Raw genomic sequence first — 21,737 nt, forward strand, 5'->3', positions numbered from 1 at the left:
GCCAGGGAAACTATCCACTGGGCTTCTGGGGACTAGGACTGGAGTATAGTGTGAGGTCAGAACACGAAACTCAAAGCTGAGGACAGTAGGCATTAACTACACTCACAAGAAAAGGCCTGAGATCTGCTTTAAAAAAGGAGAGCAGAGAAGTCAGGCCTGAACTTAAGAAAATGCTCTTAAGCCTGGTGCTGGTGGTTCATGCCTGTAATCCTAGCTACTCACACAGCTGATATCTGAGGATCATGGTTCAAAACCAACCCAGGCAGGAAAGTCCATGAGACTCCTATCTCCAATTAACCACCAGAAAATCAGAAGTGGAGCTATGGCTCAAAGTGGCAGAGCACTAGCCCTGAGCAGTGAAATCAAAGAAGAATATACATAGGAGTGATCACAAAGGCTCAATAGCTATGTGTATATGATCATATAAAATAATATTTTACGACATGAACTCTAAGAAAAGGAAACAAGAGCTTTTTGTTGTTGTTATTGATATTTTGGTTGTCTTTTCTTTTTGTCTCATTTGTTTATTTGTTCTTGAGAGGGCAAGGGGGGCACAGGAAAGATAGAACAAAAGGTGTACAAATACAACAGTGATGCTCACTAGATCCTATTTGGGAAATGAACTCTTCATCTTGTGGGTGGGGATGGGAAGGAAAACTTGGGAAAGAGCAAGAGAAGGGAGAGAGTATAATGGAGAGAGGGTTAAAAAAGAAATATGCTCATTACCTGACTCATGTAACTGTAACCCCTCTGTATATCACCTCTATAATAACAATAAAATATATTTTAAAAGAGGAAAAAGAAAAAGCTCTTAAGAAAGAAGTGAAGTGGTAAGAGAAACTAAGAAAGACAGTTAAGAAAGTGAGTTTTTAAAGGGCCACGGTGTAATTAAACAGATTATTTGTGATGAGGAAAAAGTGGGAAGGAGGATGATTGGATCACATGGTAAACCTGGGGAAATGTAGCAATGAAATATCTTTCTGTATAACTAATACAAGCTAATAAATACTTTAAACAAATGCTATGTGGGGGGCTGGGAAGGTGGCTCAGTGGTAGAGTGCTTGCCTAGCATGCGTAAGGACCTGGGTTCGATTCCTCAGCACCACATAAGCAGAAAAAGCCAGAAGTGGTGCTGTGGCTCAAGTGGTAGAGCGCTAGCCTTGAGCTGCAGAGCTGAGGAACAGTGCCCAGACCCAGAGTTCAGGCTCCACGACCCACAAAAAAAGAAAAAAAAGTCATGTGTACAGGAGTTTGAGAATAAAATTATTCCAAAAATCTGTCTCTTGGTATCTAGAGAATGATTTTACTGTTTTCTTTTTCATGTGTTGTTCTAAAATGTGTAGCTAATGGCAAAAGATAGCTTACGCATGCTGTTTGTATAATGTTAGATATATGCTGTTATGTTTAAAAGGTTCATTTGTCTTAACAATAAAAAATTAAATTCACTTAGGCAAAAACCTTAAAGTCAAATCCCCAACCTCCAACCTTTTGGTTGGTGTGGACACCCAAATTCCCTTTATTGGAGGCAATGTTCTTATTTCTTTCTGCTAAGTTTACACATTCCTGTTTGTTCTTTGATAAACAACAATTCCTTCCCTAATGATTGCACCTTAAGGTTCCATGCGTCTCAGAATCCCAGCTGAAAATTAATTCTACTGAACCATAGTGCAATATGATTTTGAAAGACAGTTGCTTGTTAGTTATTGGCTACAATTGATATGAATTTGAACAATTATGCTATGTCCTAAGGCTAAGTAGTTCTCAGCTCTGGAAAGTTTAGGAAGGAGAAGAGAGTGTAGCAGAGCAACTAATCGCAGTCAAGGTATTAGATTAGCTGATTCCACCCACCAAAGGTTCTTTAAGGATGCAATTATGTACCATGTCCTCTGTTAAAGAAAAAAGGAAGCCGGTTTTCACATAATGTTAAATGTTTATATCATTTTATTGTCACACTGGCTTAAAACCATGATCTGTACAAGTCATTATGTTGAAAAACGAACTTTACAACTTTGTCTGGGCAGGAGGTTGGGAGATGGGAAGGGATGGAAAGGGGAAACAAAGGAGGAGGCAACAATGCTTCCAATGGTTCTTTAACAATGATACTGACTTTATTCAGGATCCCTAGAAGGTAGAGGACCACTGAAATGAAGTCTTGTGGGAGGAGAGAGAGCCGAGGTTCAGATCAAATACAGCCTGAGAAGTTGAGAAATTATAGGAGAGAAACTGGTGTGTGTGTGTGTGTGTGTGTGTGTGTGTGTGTGTGTGTGTGTGTGTGTGTTGAGGGGGGGAGGGACTGAGGATGGAAAATCACTAAGAGAAAACAGCAGGGGTACAGAAGATTCTGGCTAGTCTGTCCTAACAGAATTCTTGATAAAGTTAGGTCAGAGTGATTGGACATGAAGTCCAACTGGGCAGATTTGATCAGATATGGGGGAGGAAGGGTTTTGCTAACTACTTTTTTTTTTTTTGCTAGAAATAGATTTTGTTTTTTTTAAAAAAAATGCTCGAATGATCCACAGAAAGTTGAGAACTAAAGTTTGACCAGACAAATAATCTTTTTTTTCTCACTGAGTATAAACAGAAGGGTTCTCTCTTCTCCCTCCAGAAACTTCAACCCTCCAACTTAAGAAGAAAGAGCTTCCTTTCTTCCTTCCACCTCCCCTCTACATGCTCACCTGTAGGACAGCAATACTTTCCACAGCCTTAGGAGAAGAGCCCTACAGGAAGTCACCTTTCCCAATCAGGCTCTGCTTATTCCCTATACTTAGTTATCATCATCATCAACAACAGCAGCCTACTATTACTGAACTCTGCCCAAGATATAATCAATCCAAATCTGAACACTCTAGGGTTAAAACAATGACACAGCACTTCATGGAGTCAACAAAATATTTGCTTTGGGCTTTGTGAAAGGCATAGGATTTGTGATTTAGAAGAAAATCAGTGAGGTTGTGCTATTTGTCAATAAAACCTTTTCTTTAAAGAAAACTCCTTGCCTTACATTATTTAAATAGAAATGGAATTTTATACGCCACCCAAAAGAATGTTTAACTGAGGGAAGTGTTTTTCTTAAAACACAAAAGGTGTTGAAGTCTTTAACCTAAAGACCTTCACAGCTCAGAGTTCTGGGCTTACTGTTGCTCCTGCATTTATTGGCTCATTTCCATTGCTAATGAGTTCTTTTACACACAGCATTTGTTCCCTCTTAGGCGTGTTTGAAACAAATATTCACTAATCATCACTGAGATCTAACTTAGAGTAGTTTTGCAAGTGAAAATAGCACTTAAATTTGATTTATGGTGGACAGGAGGTGAGGGGAGGAGAAGAAACAAAATAGCCAGAAGGTAAAATGAGAAATGACTTTCTTAGACTCTTCTATAAAACACCACAAGTTGGCTGGGTGCTGGTGGCTCACATCTGTAATCCTAGCTACTCAGAAGGCTGGGATCGGGAGGATTGTGACTGGAAGCCAGTGCTGCCAGAAAAATCCAAGAGACTTCAACTCAGGAGACTCAAGCGATATCAGGCCACCAAGAACAAAGCCAGCAAGCCCCAGGCTCTGAGCTCAACTCCTTGTGTGAGAAAGTAAGTAGCAGATATTTCCTACTATTGATCAGTGGTCTCCTCAGGTTTTCCAAAATCTGTTTCGAAACTTTTATGTTTACATGAACCATTAGGGAGTTTTGTTAAAAAGTTTTACATGGTTCTCCCCTGGTACCCTAGGTCAGCAGACAACCCTGAGTAAAAAGGATGTAGACTCGAAGAAGTTGAAATCAGACTTTGTTAGTCCTTGTAGGGGCCTTGCTCTATAATCAGACAAATTGAGACCCTTATAGTAAAAGTACTTAAAGTACCTCCTGGCGGGGCAGCTCCTTGACAAAGTCTACTTTTCCTGGTCCCTGCTTTACATGCTGGGCTCCTGAGTCAAACTCATTTATTCGGTTCTCAGCAATGATAGCCGCTACCATCATTGACTTTCCAGTTGAGACTGAGGCTCAGAGAGTTGTTAAACGGCCCAAAGCAATGCGATTTTCAGCAGAATGGAACCCAGGTCCAGGTGATGCTTTTAACTAAACCTGCTATGCTCCGGTTTCCATGGCTGCTTCATGGGATGAGTTGGCAGGGTTCAGATCTCAGCCCGGTAGATCTAAAGTAGTCTCCCCTTGTATTATTCCTTCCTGAGAGCTTGCTTGCTCTTTGACCCTGCAGAAAAAGAAGAATTCTGTGTGTGTGTGTATGCGTGTGTGTGTGTGAGTGAGTGAGAGAGAGAGAGAGAGAGAGAGAGAGAGAGACAGACAGACAGAGACAGAGACAGACAGAGAACGAGAGGAGAGTGAACGAGAGAACAAGAGAACGCACCAGGCCCTCGGCTTGTCCGGGCAGGGCAGGGGCCCGCACGTCTCATCTTCTCGGGGCCCGGACAGTCCCGGGCACCGCGGGCGCGTGCATTACATAACCGCGAGGCGTCCCTCCTCCCTCGAGCCCCTGACCCCGGCCCGAGCCCAGCGCGCAGCACGGATCCCGGCGATAAATCCCCTTCGTCCGCCCGGAGGCGCGTTCCCGGGCTGCCCGGGCTGAACCAGCCAGTGCCTTTTGGGGGAACCGCTTACCGCGATCCCCCCTCCCTCCCTCCCTTCCCCTCCCCCCCCAGCCCCGCGCGGCGCTGCCCTCCTCCTCCTCCCCGCCCCGGCCTCCACGGTGCCTCCTCCGGGTCCGCTCCCCGCCCCTCCCTCGCCAGCGCGGGTCGCAGCAGCGCCTGGGGCCCGGGAAGGGGCCACCGTGTGTGTGGGGGGGCATGTCGGTGCGCCACCGCCAGGGCTGCAGCGGTCCCCGCGAGGTGAGGACGCGGCGGGACCCGGGTGCGGGGGGCTGTAGCCTGGGGGCCCGACGTGGGGAGAGCAGGTCTGTGGATCTCCCGCGGCGTGCGGAGCCAGCCGGGCGGGGACGCGCCCTCGGCTCAGGCTCTTCCCGCGGCTCTTCGCTGCCCTGGCGCGCCGGGCGCCCAGGCTCAGGTGACGCGGCCGGGCATCGTCCGAGGTAGGACGGCGCGGCGGAGGGGCGCGGGAGCTGTCGGAGACCTCGGGTTCCCCCTCCCCTCTCTCTCCCCCACCCACCCCGCTGTCGCTGCCCCGGTGCCCCGAGAGCCACGGCTGTGGGCGGCGGCCCCGCGCGTCGCGGGCAGGGATGGAAAGTGCTTCCCGCGCTCACCGTGTGGCACCGCGCTCCCCGCCGAGCCCGAGGTTGGGGAGCTGGACAGCTTCGATCTCCATCTCCTGCGGTTTCCAAATGCAGACTTTCCCGCTGGCCGGAGACCACGTCTTTCCCTCGCCACCCCTCCCGCTCCCTCCTCCCCACGTCTAAATTTTCTGCGTTCGTTGCATTTTTACAACCCACCTCTGTATCCCACTAAAATACTTATTTCCCCTTGGGTGATCAGACTAGACTTCAAAGTTTTGCATGAATTAAACTTCTTTCTCCCTCTTCCTCCCCAACCCTGGGCCGCCCTCTCTCCTGGTCCATTAGGAAAATCACCGATGCCCGTTAAAATGAACTCACGATTCTGCATTCTAAGCCAAACACTTCCACTGATTGGGCCTGTAATTAATTCCTCCTATTTGATTCTTTGCTGGGCACTCCAGAGGCTCAGCTGGCTTCACCTAGAAGGAAAGCCAGTCCTGCCAAATTCTAACCCTCCCCCCCCCCCCCCCCGCCATGTTTCTACAGGTGTCTGAGCGCACCAGCTTTTGAAATTGACTGTCCCAATTGTCTTCCTTCCTAAATCATGATAAACTTGAGTTCTCCCACGGGGTCCGTCTGTGTCTGCCGAAGCATTGAAGGACAGGAAGGAAAGGAGTTATTGAGTGAGTGACTTTGATCACTTATAATCACAGGATCCTAGTAACCAAAAAATTAATCACTTACTAGATTCAAACACATCGGCTCACACCCCTGGAAGCTCAGCTCCAGGTGAGCAAGATTGGCTAGTTATAGCATTTTTGCTGTTTCCTAGGCCAATTTTCTAGGCACGTCATCTCTAGGCATTTTGAACAAAAATGATATGACGAGAGTCATCTAATATCAGTCTCCTGTCCTTCTATTTTCTTTATTTTTCTATTTTTAAACTGGCTTCTAAGATTCTGAAATAGAAGACAAGGGTTAATTTGTTCAAACTGACTTGGTAGCACAACTTTAAATGTGTTCGCATATTATATATCACATATGTGAATCCTTACTTTTATCTATATACATTCTTAATTTTAAGCAATATTTTAAATCTTTTTATGTCAAGATGAATGTGCAGGTATGTCTCAGGCGAACACCTAACAGAGAATTAGGCAAGAGTAAGCCTACCGCAATTGTCCTTGGGGAGTTTCTTCCGATTCCATGTTGTCTGCAGTAATTACTGCCAAAAGCTAAAGGCATGATTTACAATGGTGGATCTGGCTTGAGCAAAGTGGCTGTAAAGGAGCATCATTTATTGTGATTAATACTAATGACCTATAATAGAAGTCACGGCTTACAATTTAAAGGAATCTTAAAATGATGTAGTTAGCAGTTTAGCCTTGTGCAACACTTTTAGTATTTCAATTGAAATCAGTTTTGATTTTTAATTAATTAAGACAGGTTTTAGACATGTTACTCAGCCTGGCCTTCCCCTTGCTATGGAGTCTCAGGCTGGCTTCCACTTGTCATGGTCCTTCTACTTGTGAAGTGTTGGGGTTACAAGCTCATGCCATGCAGGTCAGCTCAACAGATTTTTACTGAGTGTCTTAGTGCTGTTCTGGGCATTTAGGTTTTGCCAGTGAACAAAACAAAGAACTTTGATCCTGTGGGGCTAAAGTTCCAATTCATTCATTAGGAACTGTCTAGGATTTTCTTAGGCAGCTGGAAGAGCATTTCAATTTTTGCCTGGAGAAGATAAATGTTCTAAATCTATCTTCCTTCCAATCCCATGATTCTGTTGATTTGTTTTGTATTCATGGGAAACAAAACAAACCCAGAGGAAATTGCTTTGGCTTTTATGAACTGATTTTCTAAAATAGATGAGTTGGGGTTCTTACATTTAGTTATTGAACATATGTTCACTTGGGGTTCATTGCCTTCGGGAACTTCACTGGGGTGACTTTAAACTTAATTGAGTGTTGGTGCTACCATGTTAGTATAGAAGACTAACTGTATTAGCCTGTAAGATATACCTGGCTGTATCCATTTTGATGGTGCTGTGTTTTATTCTGTGTCGCTTGTGTCTTGATTCCCCCATTCTCCTCCATGTGAATAGGCTGCACAGTCATGACTCATTGGGAAAACGGACAATATATTAGTTTTCCTTTTTAATCAGACATTCCTGTTTTAAGCATTTTCTAATTCTCTCCACTGCATTTTCTTCAAAACAGCATGGTTTGCAAGTTCAGGCATGTTTGTTGTTCTTAACAAAAGCTTATCAAAATGAACTTGGCAGTTTTTTGGTCTTATAAAGCCAAAAAGAAAGTTTTTTAATGTTTAGGGTTCTTTTTGCATTTCTCTCCTAACCAAATGCTTTACTTCTGCTTTTTTAAAGTCTAAATTTGAAGGCATTTTCTCATGAGTAGTTTTTTTTCATATTTCTATGAACTAACCCATTATAATACATAATATAATTGAGAAAAGCCAAATCCAACAGTTAAAGATGTTGGGGAGATTTTTGAGCACAAAGATTTCCTGTCTCTGTTTTTAATTTTATCTACATTAAAGGACATCAGGAAGTGCCATTATATCCTATTAATGTTCTATTTAAAGGTGGACCCTGTCAAACACTAGGAGAGAGTCAGAATTTTTGGTGTCTACTAGGCACCCAGAGAAGTGGATTTTTTGCCTGCATTCACATATTACTTGGACCCATCAAACTCATCCCTCCTTTATTTAGCATACATTGATTTGGGGGGAGGGCAGTAGAGGAGTTGCTGTAGTCAGGTAGTAAGTTGATGTAATTAGTTAATTAGTCAATACGTTCATTAATTAATTTGACAAATTTATTCTTGGTGCTTTGGGAGGGCATGGCAAAGAAAACTCCTAGCCTTCTGTCTAGGAAGGGGAAAAGAGTAAAGGAGGAACATAGGGAGGGAGGGAGAGAAGAGAGAGAGAGAAAAAGAGAGAGAGAGAGAAAGAATGGGTGGGGCAATACAATCCTCTTCAAAGGCATATCCTCAATTATTTACCTAAGGACATTTTTATAAAACTTTATATCTCAAAGGTTCCACCACCTCTCAGTACTACTCTATTAATAAATGCATATTTAAAGGACATCTGACATTTAAACTATAATAGTCAATGAAAGTAAGCCATATTAACAATATGTTGGGCAGAAGGTTCATGTCCTGGAGTACCTGCCTAGTGGGTATAAGGACCCGATTTCAAGGTGTGTGTGTGTGTGTGTGTGTGTGTGTGTGTGTGTGTATATGCACATACATATATACACACATCTATGTATTTATACTAACATCTATGTAAATATATGAACTTTAAGAATGTAAGTAAAATCAAATACAAGAGAATTTCTATTGTATTATTCCACTTACATGAGATGTCCAGAAGAGATACTCCATAGAGACCAGAGGATCCACAGAATTCAGGAGATGGAGGGAGAGGGAACTGGGAGTGAGTGATAATGACACAGAACTTCTTTTGTGTGGTGCTGCATCTGTTCTAGAATTAAGAGTAAGCTTGCAAAATATTATGGATTTGCTAAAAAAAAAAAAGACTAACACTGACAGGTTCACTTTAAAATGGTTAATTAGTAGTAGAACATTTTCTTAGCATGCACAGACCCTGGATTTGATCACTAGCACCACAAAAAAAGAAAGTTAAAGATTCTAGTCTGAAAAAATAGTGTTTATGTTATGAATTTGGTATCCATGAAGAAGGAAAATCTTAAAAGCTTTTAAAACTTAACAAAGCAATATTAACAAACTACTACTTATGCATAGAACAGCCAGTATAAAATATTGGGAAAGTACAAGAAAAACAGGAAGACTTCTATTTCTATGCAACTGTTTTTACAAGCTTCTTCTCCAATTTTAGAAATGGAAGCAAGAAATCTGGGTGTGATTTAACCAAGAAAGGCAACAAAGAACTGTAGTCATGACATAATAGCCAAAGATTAGTTAATGAATTTACTTTTGCCCATTCAATTTAAAATATGTCATAGCAACTTTTTGATTCTATACCAATGACTTCTGTTTGACTGCTTCACTTAAAAAGAGAGTAAACCTTCAATTTCTGAATCTCAAGAATATGTCCAAAATAGTTCATCACTATCTGGGTAGAAATTCCCATTTATGAGTCTCTTATGAATACAAAAATAGTTACTTGAGATAATAGATGAGATTTGAACCTAGTTTTCAAGTTGCATAAGAATCAGTTTTCCTACCCCAAACTCTGTTATGATGCCTGGATTCATATTTACACAAACACTTTAAATTTATTTCTCAGAACATGTATAAACTATAATTTTTCAACATGTTCCTGGGCACACTTCATCATTTTGTTGCTCATTGACTTATTACAAACGAATGGTGCAATTACTTATTTGGGGGACAACTGGTATTGTTTTTGCAACTCTGCTTTGCTTGATGAAATACTTTCCATGGAAATGAGCTCATATTTATCTATTGAAACCAGCTGTATTTCTTGAAATAGCAACTTTAGCTCTCTGAATCTGTAACTTCAAAACAGCCACAGCATAGCTGATGGGAGAACCATACACAAAATAATTTCATGCACACAACAGAATCAAATCTGTTGTAAGAAATAATACAGGGTTGCTTCTTCACTCAAAGATGGGAAAGTCAGTTTACTGGCACTATTAAATCATGACGAACATGTAGTTCCAACAGGCATAACTCATATCAAAGATATATAGTTTGTTCTGGTAGATACTTGACGGCTCCACATGCATAAATCTATTGATTCAAGACTCTATTCCGCTGGTTATACATTAGAATCACCTGGGGGAAAGAACCATACTACTGTCAATGTTCTCCCCTAAAAATTCCCATTCAGTAATTTTGAGACTAGGTCAAAAACAGGTAGTTTTAAAGTTCTCTAGTGAAGCTCATGTCTAACCAGGGTTGAAAACCACTTAGTGTTATCATATTTAACGATCATATTCCTCTTCAATTTATTATTGCAATAAATGGTTATTATGGCATATAAACATGCCTGATTAAAACAACTGAGTGTGATTTATTTTTCATATTTTTGTTGCTTACTGTCTACAGTTTCTCTGTTCAATATACAGCAGTCTTCCCCTGTCGTTGAGTGAATTGTCACTGTTTTTCACCCCTGTGCAATTATTCACTAAGCTTACATCCCTGCTCCACAGGGCTCTGTGACTCATTGTGTTTCACTGATACAGACCCTGACCTACAGACCCTGAGTGGCTGTTTGGCAAATTTAGGCACAAATCCCGCCAAGAAACAATTAATTAACTTAATTTTAAAATTTAGAGACACTCTCAAAAAAGTCAAAGCACCCATGTAAAGAACAAATAAGTACTCATTAATGTAAGGAACTTCATAGGATGTTTCATCTGACAGGGACAAAGGGCTGGCCATGGTTTCAAGGATTAACTCTCTATGTTGTATTAAGTTGATTTCCTTGATTTTTTAAAAATATTTCTTTGATTTATTTACCTTCTATGTTAAAAAACCCCACAAACTTTAGACAATTATACATTCCAATTTTATTAAGAGATGAAGATCTTGCTAAAATTTCAAATGAAAATAAGTAGCTGCTACAATCAGATTTGCATCTCAGAATCTTCATAGGGCCTTCTTTCTTTCCTTATGAATTCTTACATGTTGGGATACATAATTGGCTACAGAAAAGACTGTAGTAAGGTGAAGTTTTGGTTTAACTTTTTGGCTGGTCCTGGGGCTTGAATTCAGGGCTTAGGCATTGTCCCTGAGCCTGTTTGTGCTCAAGGCTAGCGCTCTACCCCTTGAGCCACAGTGCCACTTCTGGCTTTTTCTAAGTAGTTTTTTGGAAATAAGAGTCTTATGAACTTTTCTGCCAGGACTGACTTCGAACAGTGATCCTCAGATCTCAGCTTCCTAAGTAGCTAGGATTGCAAGTATGAACCACCAACGCCCAGCTTGGTTTAACTTTTAATAGTCGTAAACAGAAGCTGAGGAGGAGACATGTAAACTGGATCAATGAGAATTAATTACCTGTAAAGTCTCCAGTAAAAATATTTTGATTCAAACATGTTAAATGAAATCAATGGTTTTATCTCTTCAATGGGCAAATATTAACTGTGTACCCAGCATGTTCTGGATACTGAAGTCCCACAGACCCTCCATCTCCCAGGGAAGACAGGTGTGTGTACAAAGAACCACGATGTTGTGATGAGTCCCATTAATGCTGCCTGTTGTGGCAATTTAGAGCTGGATGCACTTAAGGCAGCCTACGTTGCTCAAGCCATTAAAGAGATACAGAAATGTACAAGGTGAACATTCTGGGCAGCAGAGATAGCATGAACAATGGCACTGAGGTGGAAAAGTACACCGTGATTAAAAAGCACTGCTAGTTCTCCATGATGGCCCCTTGGTGCTGGTGCATATAGATAGGGTGCTAGGACAGACCAGAGGAGAGGCACAAGCAAGAGCATTTAATGTCTTGTGTGTTGAACTATGAGCTTACAAGTCTGCTTTGGCAGCTTCTAAGCCTAAGAGTGGAGTGGCAGTTGGGGTTTGGTTAGTTTATATTTTACATAGATAGTGTCAAAAATGAAGTTTGAAGGAAAGCCTACGAGGATGCTGAGCTAGGAGTCTTGCTGAGGTGATACATATGAGAAGTAAGGCTAATGCTTCACAGTGAGCCTTTTATTTATATTGATATTTTTTGGTGCTTGGTGCCGGACAGGACATATGGTGAGAGGTCTAGCAGGCAGTTTGCTATTTGGAACAATAAATGCAAAATTTGAACATCATCTTTGAGGATCATTTAAAAATTGATGTCTGGCTATAATATTCTGGGGAAACTGGAGGGAAGGGCTATGAAGCTGGGTGAAGAATAAGGAAGGATAACCAGGCTGACCTTACTTTGTACCCAAGGCATAGCTTGGGCATTTGCACCTTTGTTTTTATACTCTGTCTAGTTATGTGTTGGCCTTTTTCATTGGGCCAACTATAAGGGCAGGACTGCAAGTCTTATTCACAATGTCTTTGCCCCGGCACAACCTCTGACCTCATAGGTCTGTGTTGTGTCTACACTGAGATGAGTGGCTTCTTGCATGGAGCTTCTGCCATTCCTGCTTGACTATCCTGAGCAGCCCATCCAGTATCTACTATGGTCTAAATATGGTTTATCTTCTCTGAAACCCTTGTAGAAATTTCATCCCTATTATGAGCTATAAACAGGTAGGACCAAATGAGATCTTAAAGAGATAATTAAGGTTCTGCTCTCCTGAGTAGATTAATTCATTCCTGTAATTAGTGGATTAATGGATGCATGGAGTTGTCTCCAGAGTGGGTCTGCCACAAGAGCCAGTTTGACTAGGTCTCTCCCATTATTTCTATTTTTTAAAATTATATGCTGCTCTGTGCTTGCTGTCTCTGTATACTACTGGTAAGAAGGGCATCATCGAATACAGCCCTTTGACCTTGAGCCAGAATTACGAGCTGGAACAGCCTTCTTTTTTTCTTTATAACTTACCCAGGCAGTGGTATTGTGTTACTAGCAACAGAAAACAGACTAAGACAGAACTCCAACCTATGGTAAGCATTCAGTATGCATTTGTTGAATGAATGAATAAATGCCACAACTATCATGAGTGCTTATAAAAAAGTAAAAAGCAGAGATCTGTAGAAAAGAAGGACAAACAGGAGAGATTCTTGTCATGGAGCTTTAGGGGAGAACCAGTTTTGATAATAGTGCTAGAGAGAGGCCAGTTAATTTGGGTAACAGTAAACAATAGGTGACAAGGACAAGAACAGCTTGAGTGTCTTGCTAGGGAGACCAGGGGCAAATTCCATTCTGCTAAGGTGGAGGTGAGAAGGAAAAAGAAGATAGTACAGACAGCTTCAGAGGCTGGTTTTGTGAAAAGAAAATAATCAATGTTAGAGTAGGGGATTCTGACAGGAGTTTCTTCTCTGCTTTTTGTTCTCCTTCCCCCCCCCCATATTTTTCCTTCTATGTTTAAAGAGGGGGAGAGAGAGAAAGAGAGAGAGAGAGAGAGAGAGAGACAGTAAAATTACAGATTAAGGAGGACATAGAGATCTGTGTTCAAATTATATCAAAGAGAAAAAAGGATGATAACTAGACAGCTAGGAAACAGAGGGCAATCCTAAAGGCAAAAAATTGTCTCTATAAAATAGTCCCTTAATATTTTGGACACTAAGTTCCAAGCACGCTTAAAATTACATAAGTAACTCACTAAATTCCTATGTAACCTTGAAAAGGTGTCATTGTTATCCTAATTTAAAATCAAAGCAGCTAGGAAGGTTAAGCAACTTGCCTGGGGCTATACAGCTTCTCAATGGCATACTCAGGATGCAGAATTGGCAACCATTGTGCTACCTAAGGAAAATGATGACTATACAGAGTAATGATTTCAAATTCCAACACGCAAGAAACAGGTACAATACTGTCTCTGAGTCATGATGCCCAGAACTTAGTTTCTGCTACAATTCTTAATCTGCATGACTGGGAGTTTTCCCCTTACAAAACTTGCCCTATCATGGTTTCCCTTATTTGCAATAACTAGTATATGTCTAGGATAAGCAGAAAAGGTCAAAAGCTATGTACAAGCAGGGCGCCGGTGGCTCATGCCTGTAATCCTAGCTACTCAGGAGGCTGAGATCTGTGGATCATAGTTCAAAGCCAGCCCGGGCAAGAAAGTCTGTGAGACTCTTATCTCCAAAAAACCACTAGAAAACCGAAAGTGGTACTGTGGTTCAAGCGATAGAGTGCTAGCCTTGAGCTGAAGAGCTGAGGGACAGTGCCCAGGCCGAGTTCAAGCCCCACGACCAAAAAAAAAAGCTATGTACATATGACCATATAAGATGATGTTAAGCGAAATGAACCCCATATAGGGACACAAGTGGTTTTTTTCTTTCTTGCTATTGTTTTTAACATATTTATAATATATATGTGATTTTTTTTGTTTCTTTGGTATATCCTTCCCCCATGGTATAACTCCTGTTTTCACTGTATTTGATTCCGGTGCCCTGCATCTTGTATATATATTTTTCTAATTTGGTGAGGGGAAGGGAAATAACAAAATGCTTAAATAGGGATACAAGTTAACCCATTGTAATAATTAAATGTACAAGACACTATGTTGAAAATGAACTTTACAACTTCAGCAGGGGGTCGGGTATAAGTAGAGTTGAGAAGGTAGGGAGGGAAGGGATGGTAGGGGAAAAACTAAGGAGAAGGCAACAATGCTCATTAGGAAATGTACTCATTACATTATTCATGTAACTGTAACCCCTCTGTACAGTATTTTTACCAAAAAACCCATATATCTATATATAAACTTGACCTACATGTCATAGGAATACCAAGCATGGGAGTATTTGGATTGATTCAGAACTGGAGATTGGTAACCTGGGTGAAGGCACCAGCAAGAGAGCAACTGAAGTGTTAGATCATGAGCTCCAGTCTTTAAGGAGAAGGAGAAGGAAGCAGGGCTGGCTAGTAGACTGGAGATAGGAATAGCAGGGAGCTGGGGGCCAAGAAGGTTAAAAACCAGGAACAGCTGGTGTTTAGGAGTTTGAGAGTTATGGAGTACAGTAAGTTGGGATAGGGAGAGTATTTAATCCTTACAACAGACGTGAAGCGTGGCACACCTGATAGCAGGCTGATGTGTGGCTTCGGGAGTATGTAGCCAAGAGGGGGCTGCAGATGAATCTTCTGGAATATGAAGTTGTTAAGGCTGTGGCTGGGATTACAGAGATAGAAAATTGGTCTTCTATCCTCTCTTCTTAAAGACAGAATGAAGGATATGTAGAGGGAAAGAAGGGAATAGAAGGCAAAAGCAAACCTGTCTTTTATCTCTGTTGCAGAGATAGAAAATGAGGGTCTGTCATTGGAGGATGATGCCTGGTAGTACCAAGGTCTGGTTTGGCTTTCCAAGAGCTGAAACTCAGTTATTGGGAAATATAGAAAAGATTAGCTGGCATATGGCATAGGTTTAAAAACAATCGAAGCTCTGGAGAAATAGATTTTCAAGGAAAAGTTGAATACTTTCTATTTTGCATGGTGGTTTCTGAAAATGAACTTGAAGTATGAATTGGCCAAACAACACATTTCATAAGGTACTTGGGTTCCTTTGGCCAAATCATCATCCTTGCACTAATGAAATCTCTTTCTCCTTCCCATCCCTTCCCTTTCCTCCTGATAATGTGCTGTATAGCAATCTCTAGGCAGAAAGAGACAGCTGAAAACCGTCCAGCTTTCCAGATGTGGAGCTCTGTTTTGACTTGTTGGGAAAAGGTCATGGGAGAGAGGCCAGAGGCTTCAGTGGAACTCAGTGTGGTGTCCTCCACTTCTATAGTTAGCCACATGACAGGAAACCAGTGATATGTTTCCCCCTCATCCAGCTGTACATACATCCCCTTTTCTCCTCTGCCAGTATAAGGGTCTAGGGGGAAAACAAAGGAATTAAATCTGATGCAAACTTATGAAAGCCCACCTATAAAGACATAGGGTTACCATAGGGATACAATCTATGCACTAATCTGATACATCAGTGGTATGAGCAGAAAATGTATCAGATAGGATGTTTGGTGATCTAAGGAGCAGAAGACCTGACTTGGACTAGCTTCTACAGGAAGGAAAGTAATTCCCCATATATAATAGGAAATACAGGAGCAGAATGTCTGGACTCTGGTGTCTGTGATTCTCGTCACTCTGTTATTATTAAACCTAACTTAAAGTCAAAAGCAACTGCAATACAGAGAGGTTAAGGGACTCGCCTGAAATTATACAGCTCCTCAGTGGCACACTCAGCATACAGAGCTGGTAACTACAGAAGCTACATCAAGTAATGAGGATTTTGGATTTCAACATGTGAGAAATAGAAGGTACAGACTACTGTCACTGAGTCATGACACCCTGCATTTTGTTTCTGCTGGAATTTTTCATCTGCACAATTGGGAGTTTTCCTCTCACAGAACTTGCCTCACCAGTTACAGGAATCGAAAGGTTGGGATGTTCAGGTTGATGGAGAAGAGCTGAGGGTTGGTAGCTTGGGATTGAGGCACCATTAAGAGAGCAGTTGGCTCAGTCTCAACTTGCTGAGCAGTTGACTCAGCAATGAGGAAGCCTCTCCTAGAAGCTTCCAGAAGACTTCTCCTCAAGTCTTTGGTAAGAATTGAATCACAACATTTTCCTGTAAATACTCATTGTATGCAGGAGTAATGAGATTAGCATTATTTTTTAGTACCAGAATCTTTTTATGTATCCCAGGTCAGCGTTGAACTTACAATCTTCCTCTCTCAGTTTCCCAAGGGCTGGGGTGATAAGAATGTACTACACACAGCTACTAAAATTCTTGATTAGCTGTTTTCAGTAAAATGGATGTTGGTCATTAGCTACAAAGTCCATGATAAGAGAGAAGGCTAGAGAACATCATTTGAAATTCAGAGAGCTTGGTTGAAGTGTCAGAGTCAAGGAAGGCAGTCAAGTCCCTAGCCTCGGTATATGTGAGCTGTTATGAATTTGGACAAGTTGCCAGCTCTGCGAGCCCCAGTTGTTTTTTTTTCTTTTTGGACTGTTGTGAGAATTGAAAGCAAGCACTTTAAAAACACTCCCAAGTAGCTATACAAATGAACTATGCTCATTTAATGATAGTAAGAACAACCCTCCCACTTACTGAGCATTTATTTAGATGTTCTAGGCACTTCCTACAGATCTGAGTGACTTCTCATTATGTTCATTTAAGCATATACTGGCCACAACCATACTTTATTTACCATCTCAGGTTGAGGACTGGTACATTAGGGTCCAAGAATCGGGGCAAAGAACAGGTGTATGTTCAGGTTCACCTGGGGGCGGGGGGAATCCTGTTTTTGTTTGTTTATGTGATAGAGCAGTGTATTAGAATACGAAGTCTATGAGAAGTTAGGTTACATGAAGGGGAGAATGAATTGCTATAGATTAGGTGGCAACTGGCTGTGGAGTCTGAATCATTTATTCTCTTTTTAATTGTCTTTCATTCATTAGTTCATGACTTCTTGTATTGAGGAGGTACAAAATACAGGGAGGTGTGTGTGTGTGTGTGTGTGTGTGTGTGTGTGTGTGTGTGTGTGTGTGTAAAATACTGGATACTTTTCACTATTCCTTTATTTTTCCAAATATAAAAAAAAGTCCATTTTTATGCTTTTGGAAATGGAAGAGAGGTTTACAAAGGTTTATCAACCCAACTGTATATTTCTTGGCTCATTTGAACCTCATAAAGAGGTCAAGCCTGAATATTTACTGTATTAGGATAGTGGCTATAGGACCCATCCATGAAGTATGAAGTTAATTAGGGGATGTATTATTTTTCTTTTTTGGGGGGAGGGGGAGTCCAGTCGTGGGGCCTGAACTCTGGGCTTGGGTGCTGTCCCTCAGCTCTTCAGCTCAAGGCTAGCACTCTACCACTTGAGCCACAGTACCACTTCCGGCTTTTTTCTTTTTTTTTGCTTACATGATGCTGAGGAATGGAACCCAGGGCCTCATGCATGCAAGGCAAGTGCTCTACCACTGAGCCACCTTCCCAGCCCTGTATTATTTTTCTTAATGTTTCAAATTTTCTTACTATGAACAATGCTTAGGATATAACTTTTTTCTATTTTGAGTTATGTTCTTATGATAGCTTCCTTGAAGGAGAATAGCTAGTTTGAAGGGTTTGAATTTTTCTTTTTAGATAAATGCCTAATTGATCTACAGGAGAAGGAGAGGAATGAACTATCTGCTTTGTGATCCTTGTCGCTGGGCCCTCTTCACCGGTGACAAGGACCACACGCATGGCCATGTCATTGGGGAGCAGAGGGACTATGGGAGGAACTGGATTGTTTGGGGCCAGAATGACTCTGTAGAAAATGGAGACCAAAGAAGTCACTTGTGTGGAATCAGAAAAGTCAATCAGACATAGAGTTTTAGAACGTATATTTTCTTTTTCGAATGTAACTTAAATGTCTTCAGATGTATAAAGGAATTGCCACTCAACAAAGTAGATTTGGAATACACTGCTTCTTGGTCAATGCCACCCCTTTCACTATTCTCCCCCATCGCTCCCAACCCAACCCCTTCCCTCAACGTCCTCTATTTTATTTTATTTCGCTGTAAACATGATGTACAGAGGGGTTACAGTTACACAAGTCAGGTAAATAAGTTTCTTTTTGAACAGTGTCACCCCCTCCATTTTCTCCCAGTTTTCCTTAACTTCCTTAATTTTATTGCCTATACATTGAATTTTATGACTGAACTCTACTGCCTTCCTCTCTTCATTGTCTACCACCTTCCTCGACCCCACCGTCCAACAGATAGAATTTTAACCCTCATCTTTTAAAATATCAATTGTATGCTTTTATTTGCTTTTCTTGCTTTTATTCAGATGGAATATTTTTAAATTACCCTTAAGAGTGTTCACACTTTAGAAAAGGCATAAAAAATATCATATATCCCCCATCTTCTTCCATTCCTCTACCTTACCTGGTGAACAGTTTGGTGGTGTACTTTCAAACTTCCCCACATGTTCAAATCCCCCTAGGGAAGCCAGCTGTGCCCTCCACCGGCCAGTAGAACAGCTGCTGGAAGGGAAGAGTGCCTTATCCTCTTCTGGAGGTACCTGGATGAGGCATGTGTCACGCTGTCTTTGGGGACCAAGACAGTCCCCAGTTTAGCAGCAGAGAGAAGCCAGTGTCCATTGACAGCCCACCCTTTCCAGAAAGGAGAGCTGTCTGTGCCCTCCAGACCCCTGCCATCACTGCTCTGTCTTCTAAGCAGGGAACAGGGGCCCTTACCAGTTGGTGCCAGGCCCAGGGGCTGCCTCACCAAGACTGCTGTTTCTCTAACACCTACCCTTGTTAGACAGCCACTTCTCATGGAAGGAGTGAAGATGCTTTGATTCTGCAGGTAAATATTATCATTTGAGTGACTTTGGGCTTGAAGCTGAGAAGACTAGTCTTAGCTTTCTCCAAGTTTAAGGTGCAAAATTTCCCTCTTGTTTTTAATGAAATAAGGTCTGATTGACATTAGATGTATATATTTTATTGAGTAATGGTTCTTAATTTTTCCTTTTTTTTCCTGGCAAGTTGTTGTTAAGTCAGTGAACCATAGTGTAATTTATGGTATTTTAAAGTTGTGAGAACATGACAGTTCGTCTCTGAACAATGGCTGCCAATCTGCTTTGTTAACTAAGATGCTGTCCAGTAAAAATGATCAGAAAACTTGCAGCTGGGTCATCATTTCCCAGGGGCTGGGAGGCTGGCTCAATGGTAGAGTGTTTGCCTCACAAGTACGAGGCCCTGGGTTCAATTCCTCAGCACCACATAAGCAGAAAAAAGCCAGAAGTGGTGCTGTGGCTCAAGTGGCAGTGTGCTAGCCTTGAGCTGAAGAGCTGAGGGACAGTGCCCAGGCCCAGAGTTCAGCCCCCACAATTGACAAAAACAAAACAATAACTTAGAGCTGGGCACTGTTGCTCACATCTGTAACCCTAGTTACTCAGAAAGTGGAAATCTATGGATCACAGTTCAAACCCAGGTTAGGCAGAGAAGTCCAATTCATTAGCACATATCCAGAAGTGATGGAGCTATGACTCGAGTGATAAAGCACCAGCCTTGAGCAAAACAGGTAAGAGACAGTGTCTAGGGCTTGAGTTCAAGCCCTCGTATGGACACAAAAATGACTAAATAAAAACAATAACAATTGTTTAGACATTCTTTCTGTCCTAGTAGAGGTTAGTGTAAAGAGAACAAAAAGAATGAATCCTCGACACTGAATTAAAATTTCACTTTTCAGATAATACAATCATTTTGCTCTAATAATAAGTCTGAGGATGTTTACACTCCTAGGAGCCTTGGTAAAAATAGTGCTAACCAAATATTCTGTGCAATCAAGATCATAAATCATATATATCAAGGATATATAAACTCCCACAAGAACTCTTGTCAGTTATAGAGACCGTCTATTTATTTACATGTCATTTAGCACCACATTTAAGGCAGGAGCTGCAAAGCCAAACATCCTTAAAGGGGCTTAAGTGTGAAATAGCTGAGTAGTGACATCCTGGCTGTAGTCATAAGGGGGAAGGCATGGACAAGGTTCATTTACCCTCCAGAAAATACTTCAGCTCTGTTCTTGGTGCTAAGGGCACATCAGTGAATGAAATCAACCGAAATCTCTACCTTCCTGGAGTTTACCTTCAACTCCACTGATGCCTTAATAAACAACTCAGCCAGAATAAGCCCTAGTCTATTTGAATAATTATATCAGAATGATTTCCAAAGTAAGAGTGAATGAGTCAGACACAAAGGTATGCTCCTGTGGATAAATTCAGAGATTTTGATTTTGTTAGTATCATCTGACCAATATTTTGGGGATCAGGTATTATTATATAAACAAGATTACTAGAATTATAAGTAGGACTAGCTTCCTCTCATCATTCTACTTAGTCTGTCACCTTGATTTGCCAAATCGCAATAGGTACTAGCCTTATTTAACTTTAGTTTTGTTGTTCAATTGAAAACAATACTTCATTGTTAAAAAAATATCATGGTACTGATTGTGATGAATGACTACACTTAATTCGGAATGACTTGGTGGTGTTTTAGACGGCTGCAATCAGTGCAGTGGATTTTGTGGCTCAGGCTGAAGAGCCATAGCCCAGCCTCCAGCTTTCAAAGAGTCACTAGGGAGTTCTCTTCCGGCTTGGTTTTCTAATGAGTGCTCAAGCAGGGCTTTCTGCAATGTGACTGATGAGATCACTACAATAACAAGCCTGAGAGTGTGGATGTAGACACCCTATGCTTTTCCTTTGAGCTTCTTGTGGGAAAATGAGCATAAGCATGGGCGACTGCCCTTATCTTCTATTTCAACAAATGAACTTGCATTGGGTCTGCTCTCAGCAGTGGCTGAGAGACAAAAAGCAGGCAGCTGGCAGGGATTCGAGCTCTCTGGCACTGAGCATTTAGTCTTCCATGCCCCTGTTGGCTTGGCTGGTTTCTACTACATCAGTGGGTGTTAAGGATGGGAATGTTTGTGGCAAGGATTCCTGTTTGTTTCTACCAATTTGTACCTGAAGCTCCTTCATTAGTTGTATCAATCCAGGCTCTCAACATCTCCGATTTGGGGAATTTTCCATTGGAGGAACCCAGAGAGTCCTGATAGCTAACATTACAGTAATCCTAGAATCCTTCTGTTCTCAATAAGTCACATCATCCACTGCAGTGCCTGCCAAACCCCTAAGGAGGGCTTTCACTTCTCTACCGAACCCAGTGGGCACTTATGGACTGAATATTTGTCTCCAAAGAAGTATGATCAAGTCCTAATCCCTGCCCAAAGCCAAACCCATAGCAAATTTGAAGGATCTTCCTTGGCCTTATGATTCTAGAACTATGCGATCCTTTATGTGACATAATAAGATGTGTGCTCTATGAGCCAGGCAGAAGTATGTTTTATAGACAGTAATGATCTGAGGAAAGCAGATACAGAGAACAGAAAGCAGATTGGCCATTTCTAATTACATTTGTAGTTAAGGGTGAAATAGA

The 21,737-nt window shown here is 41.5% G+C and overlaps 1 protein-coding gene across 2 annotated transcripts in view; it reads left to right on the top strand.

The window, feature by feature from the left end:
* The first annotated feature begins 3,527 nt into the window (after positions 1-3,527).
* Positions 3,528-21,737, top strand: part of Slc16a12 (solute carrier family 16, member 12) — a 69,821-nt gene continuing 51,611 nt past the window's right edge. Inside the window, exon 1 of one of the 2 annotated variants that reach the window (XM_013017099.1) lies at positions 3,528-3,585. The gene's annotated coding sequence lies outside the window, so the exon portion shown is untranslated. Of the gene's footprint in view, positions 3,586-4,790; positions 4,838-21,737 lie in introns of those variants that run through there. The other variant, XM_013017102.1, reaches the window with a different exon arrangement.

Source organism: Dipodomys ordii, unplaced genomic scaffold (genome assembly GCF_000151885.1).
Source record: "Dipodomys ordii isolate 6190 unplaced genomic scaffold, Dord_2.0 Scaffold34, whole genome shotgun sequence".
In the NCBI taxonomy this organism is placed as follows: Eukaryota; Metazoa; Chordata; class Mammalia; order Rodentia; family Heteromyidae; genus Dipodomys; species Dipodomys ordii.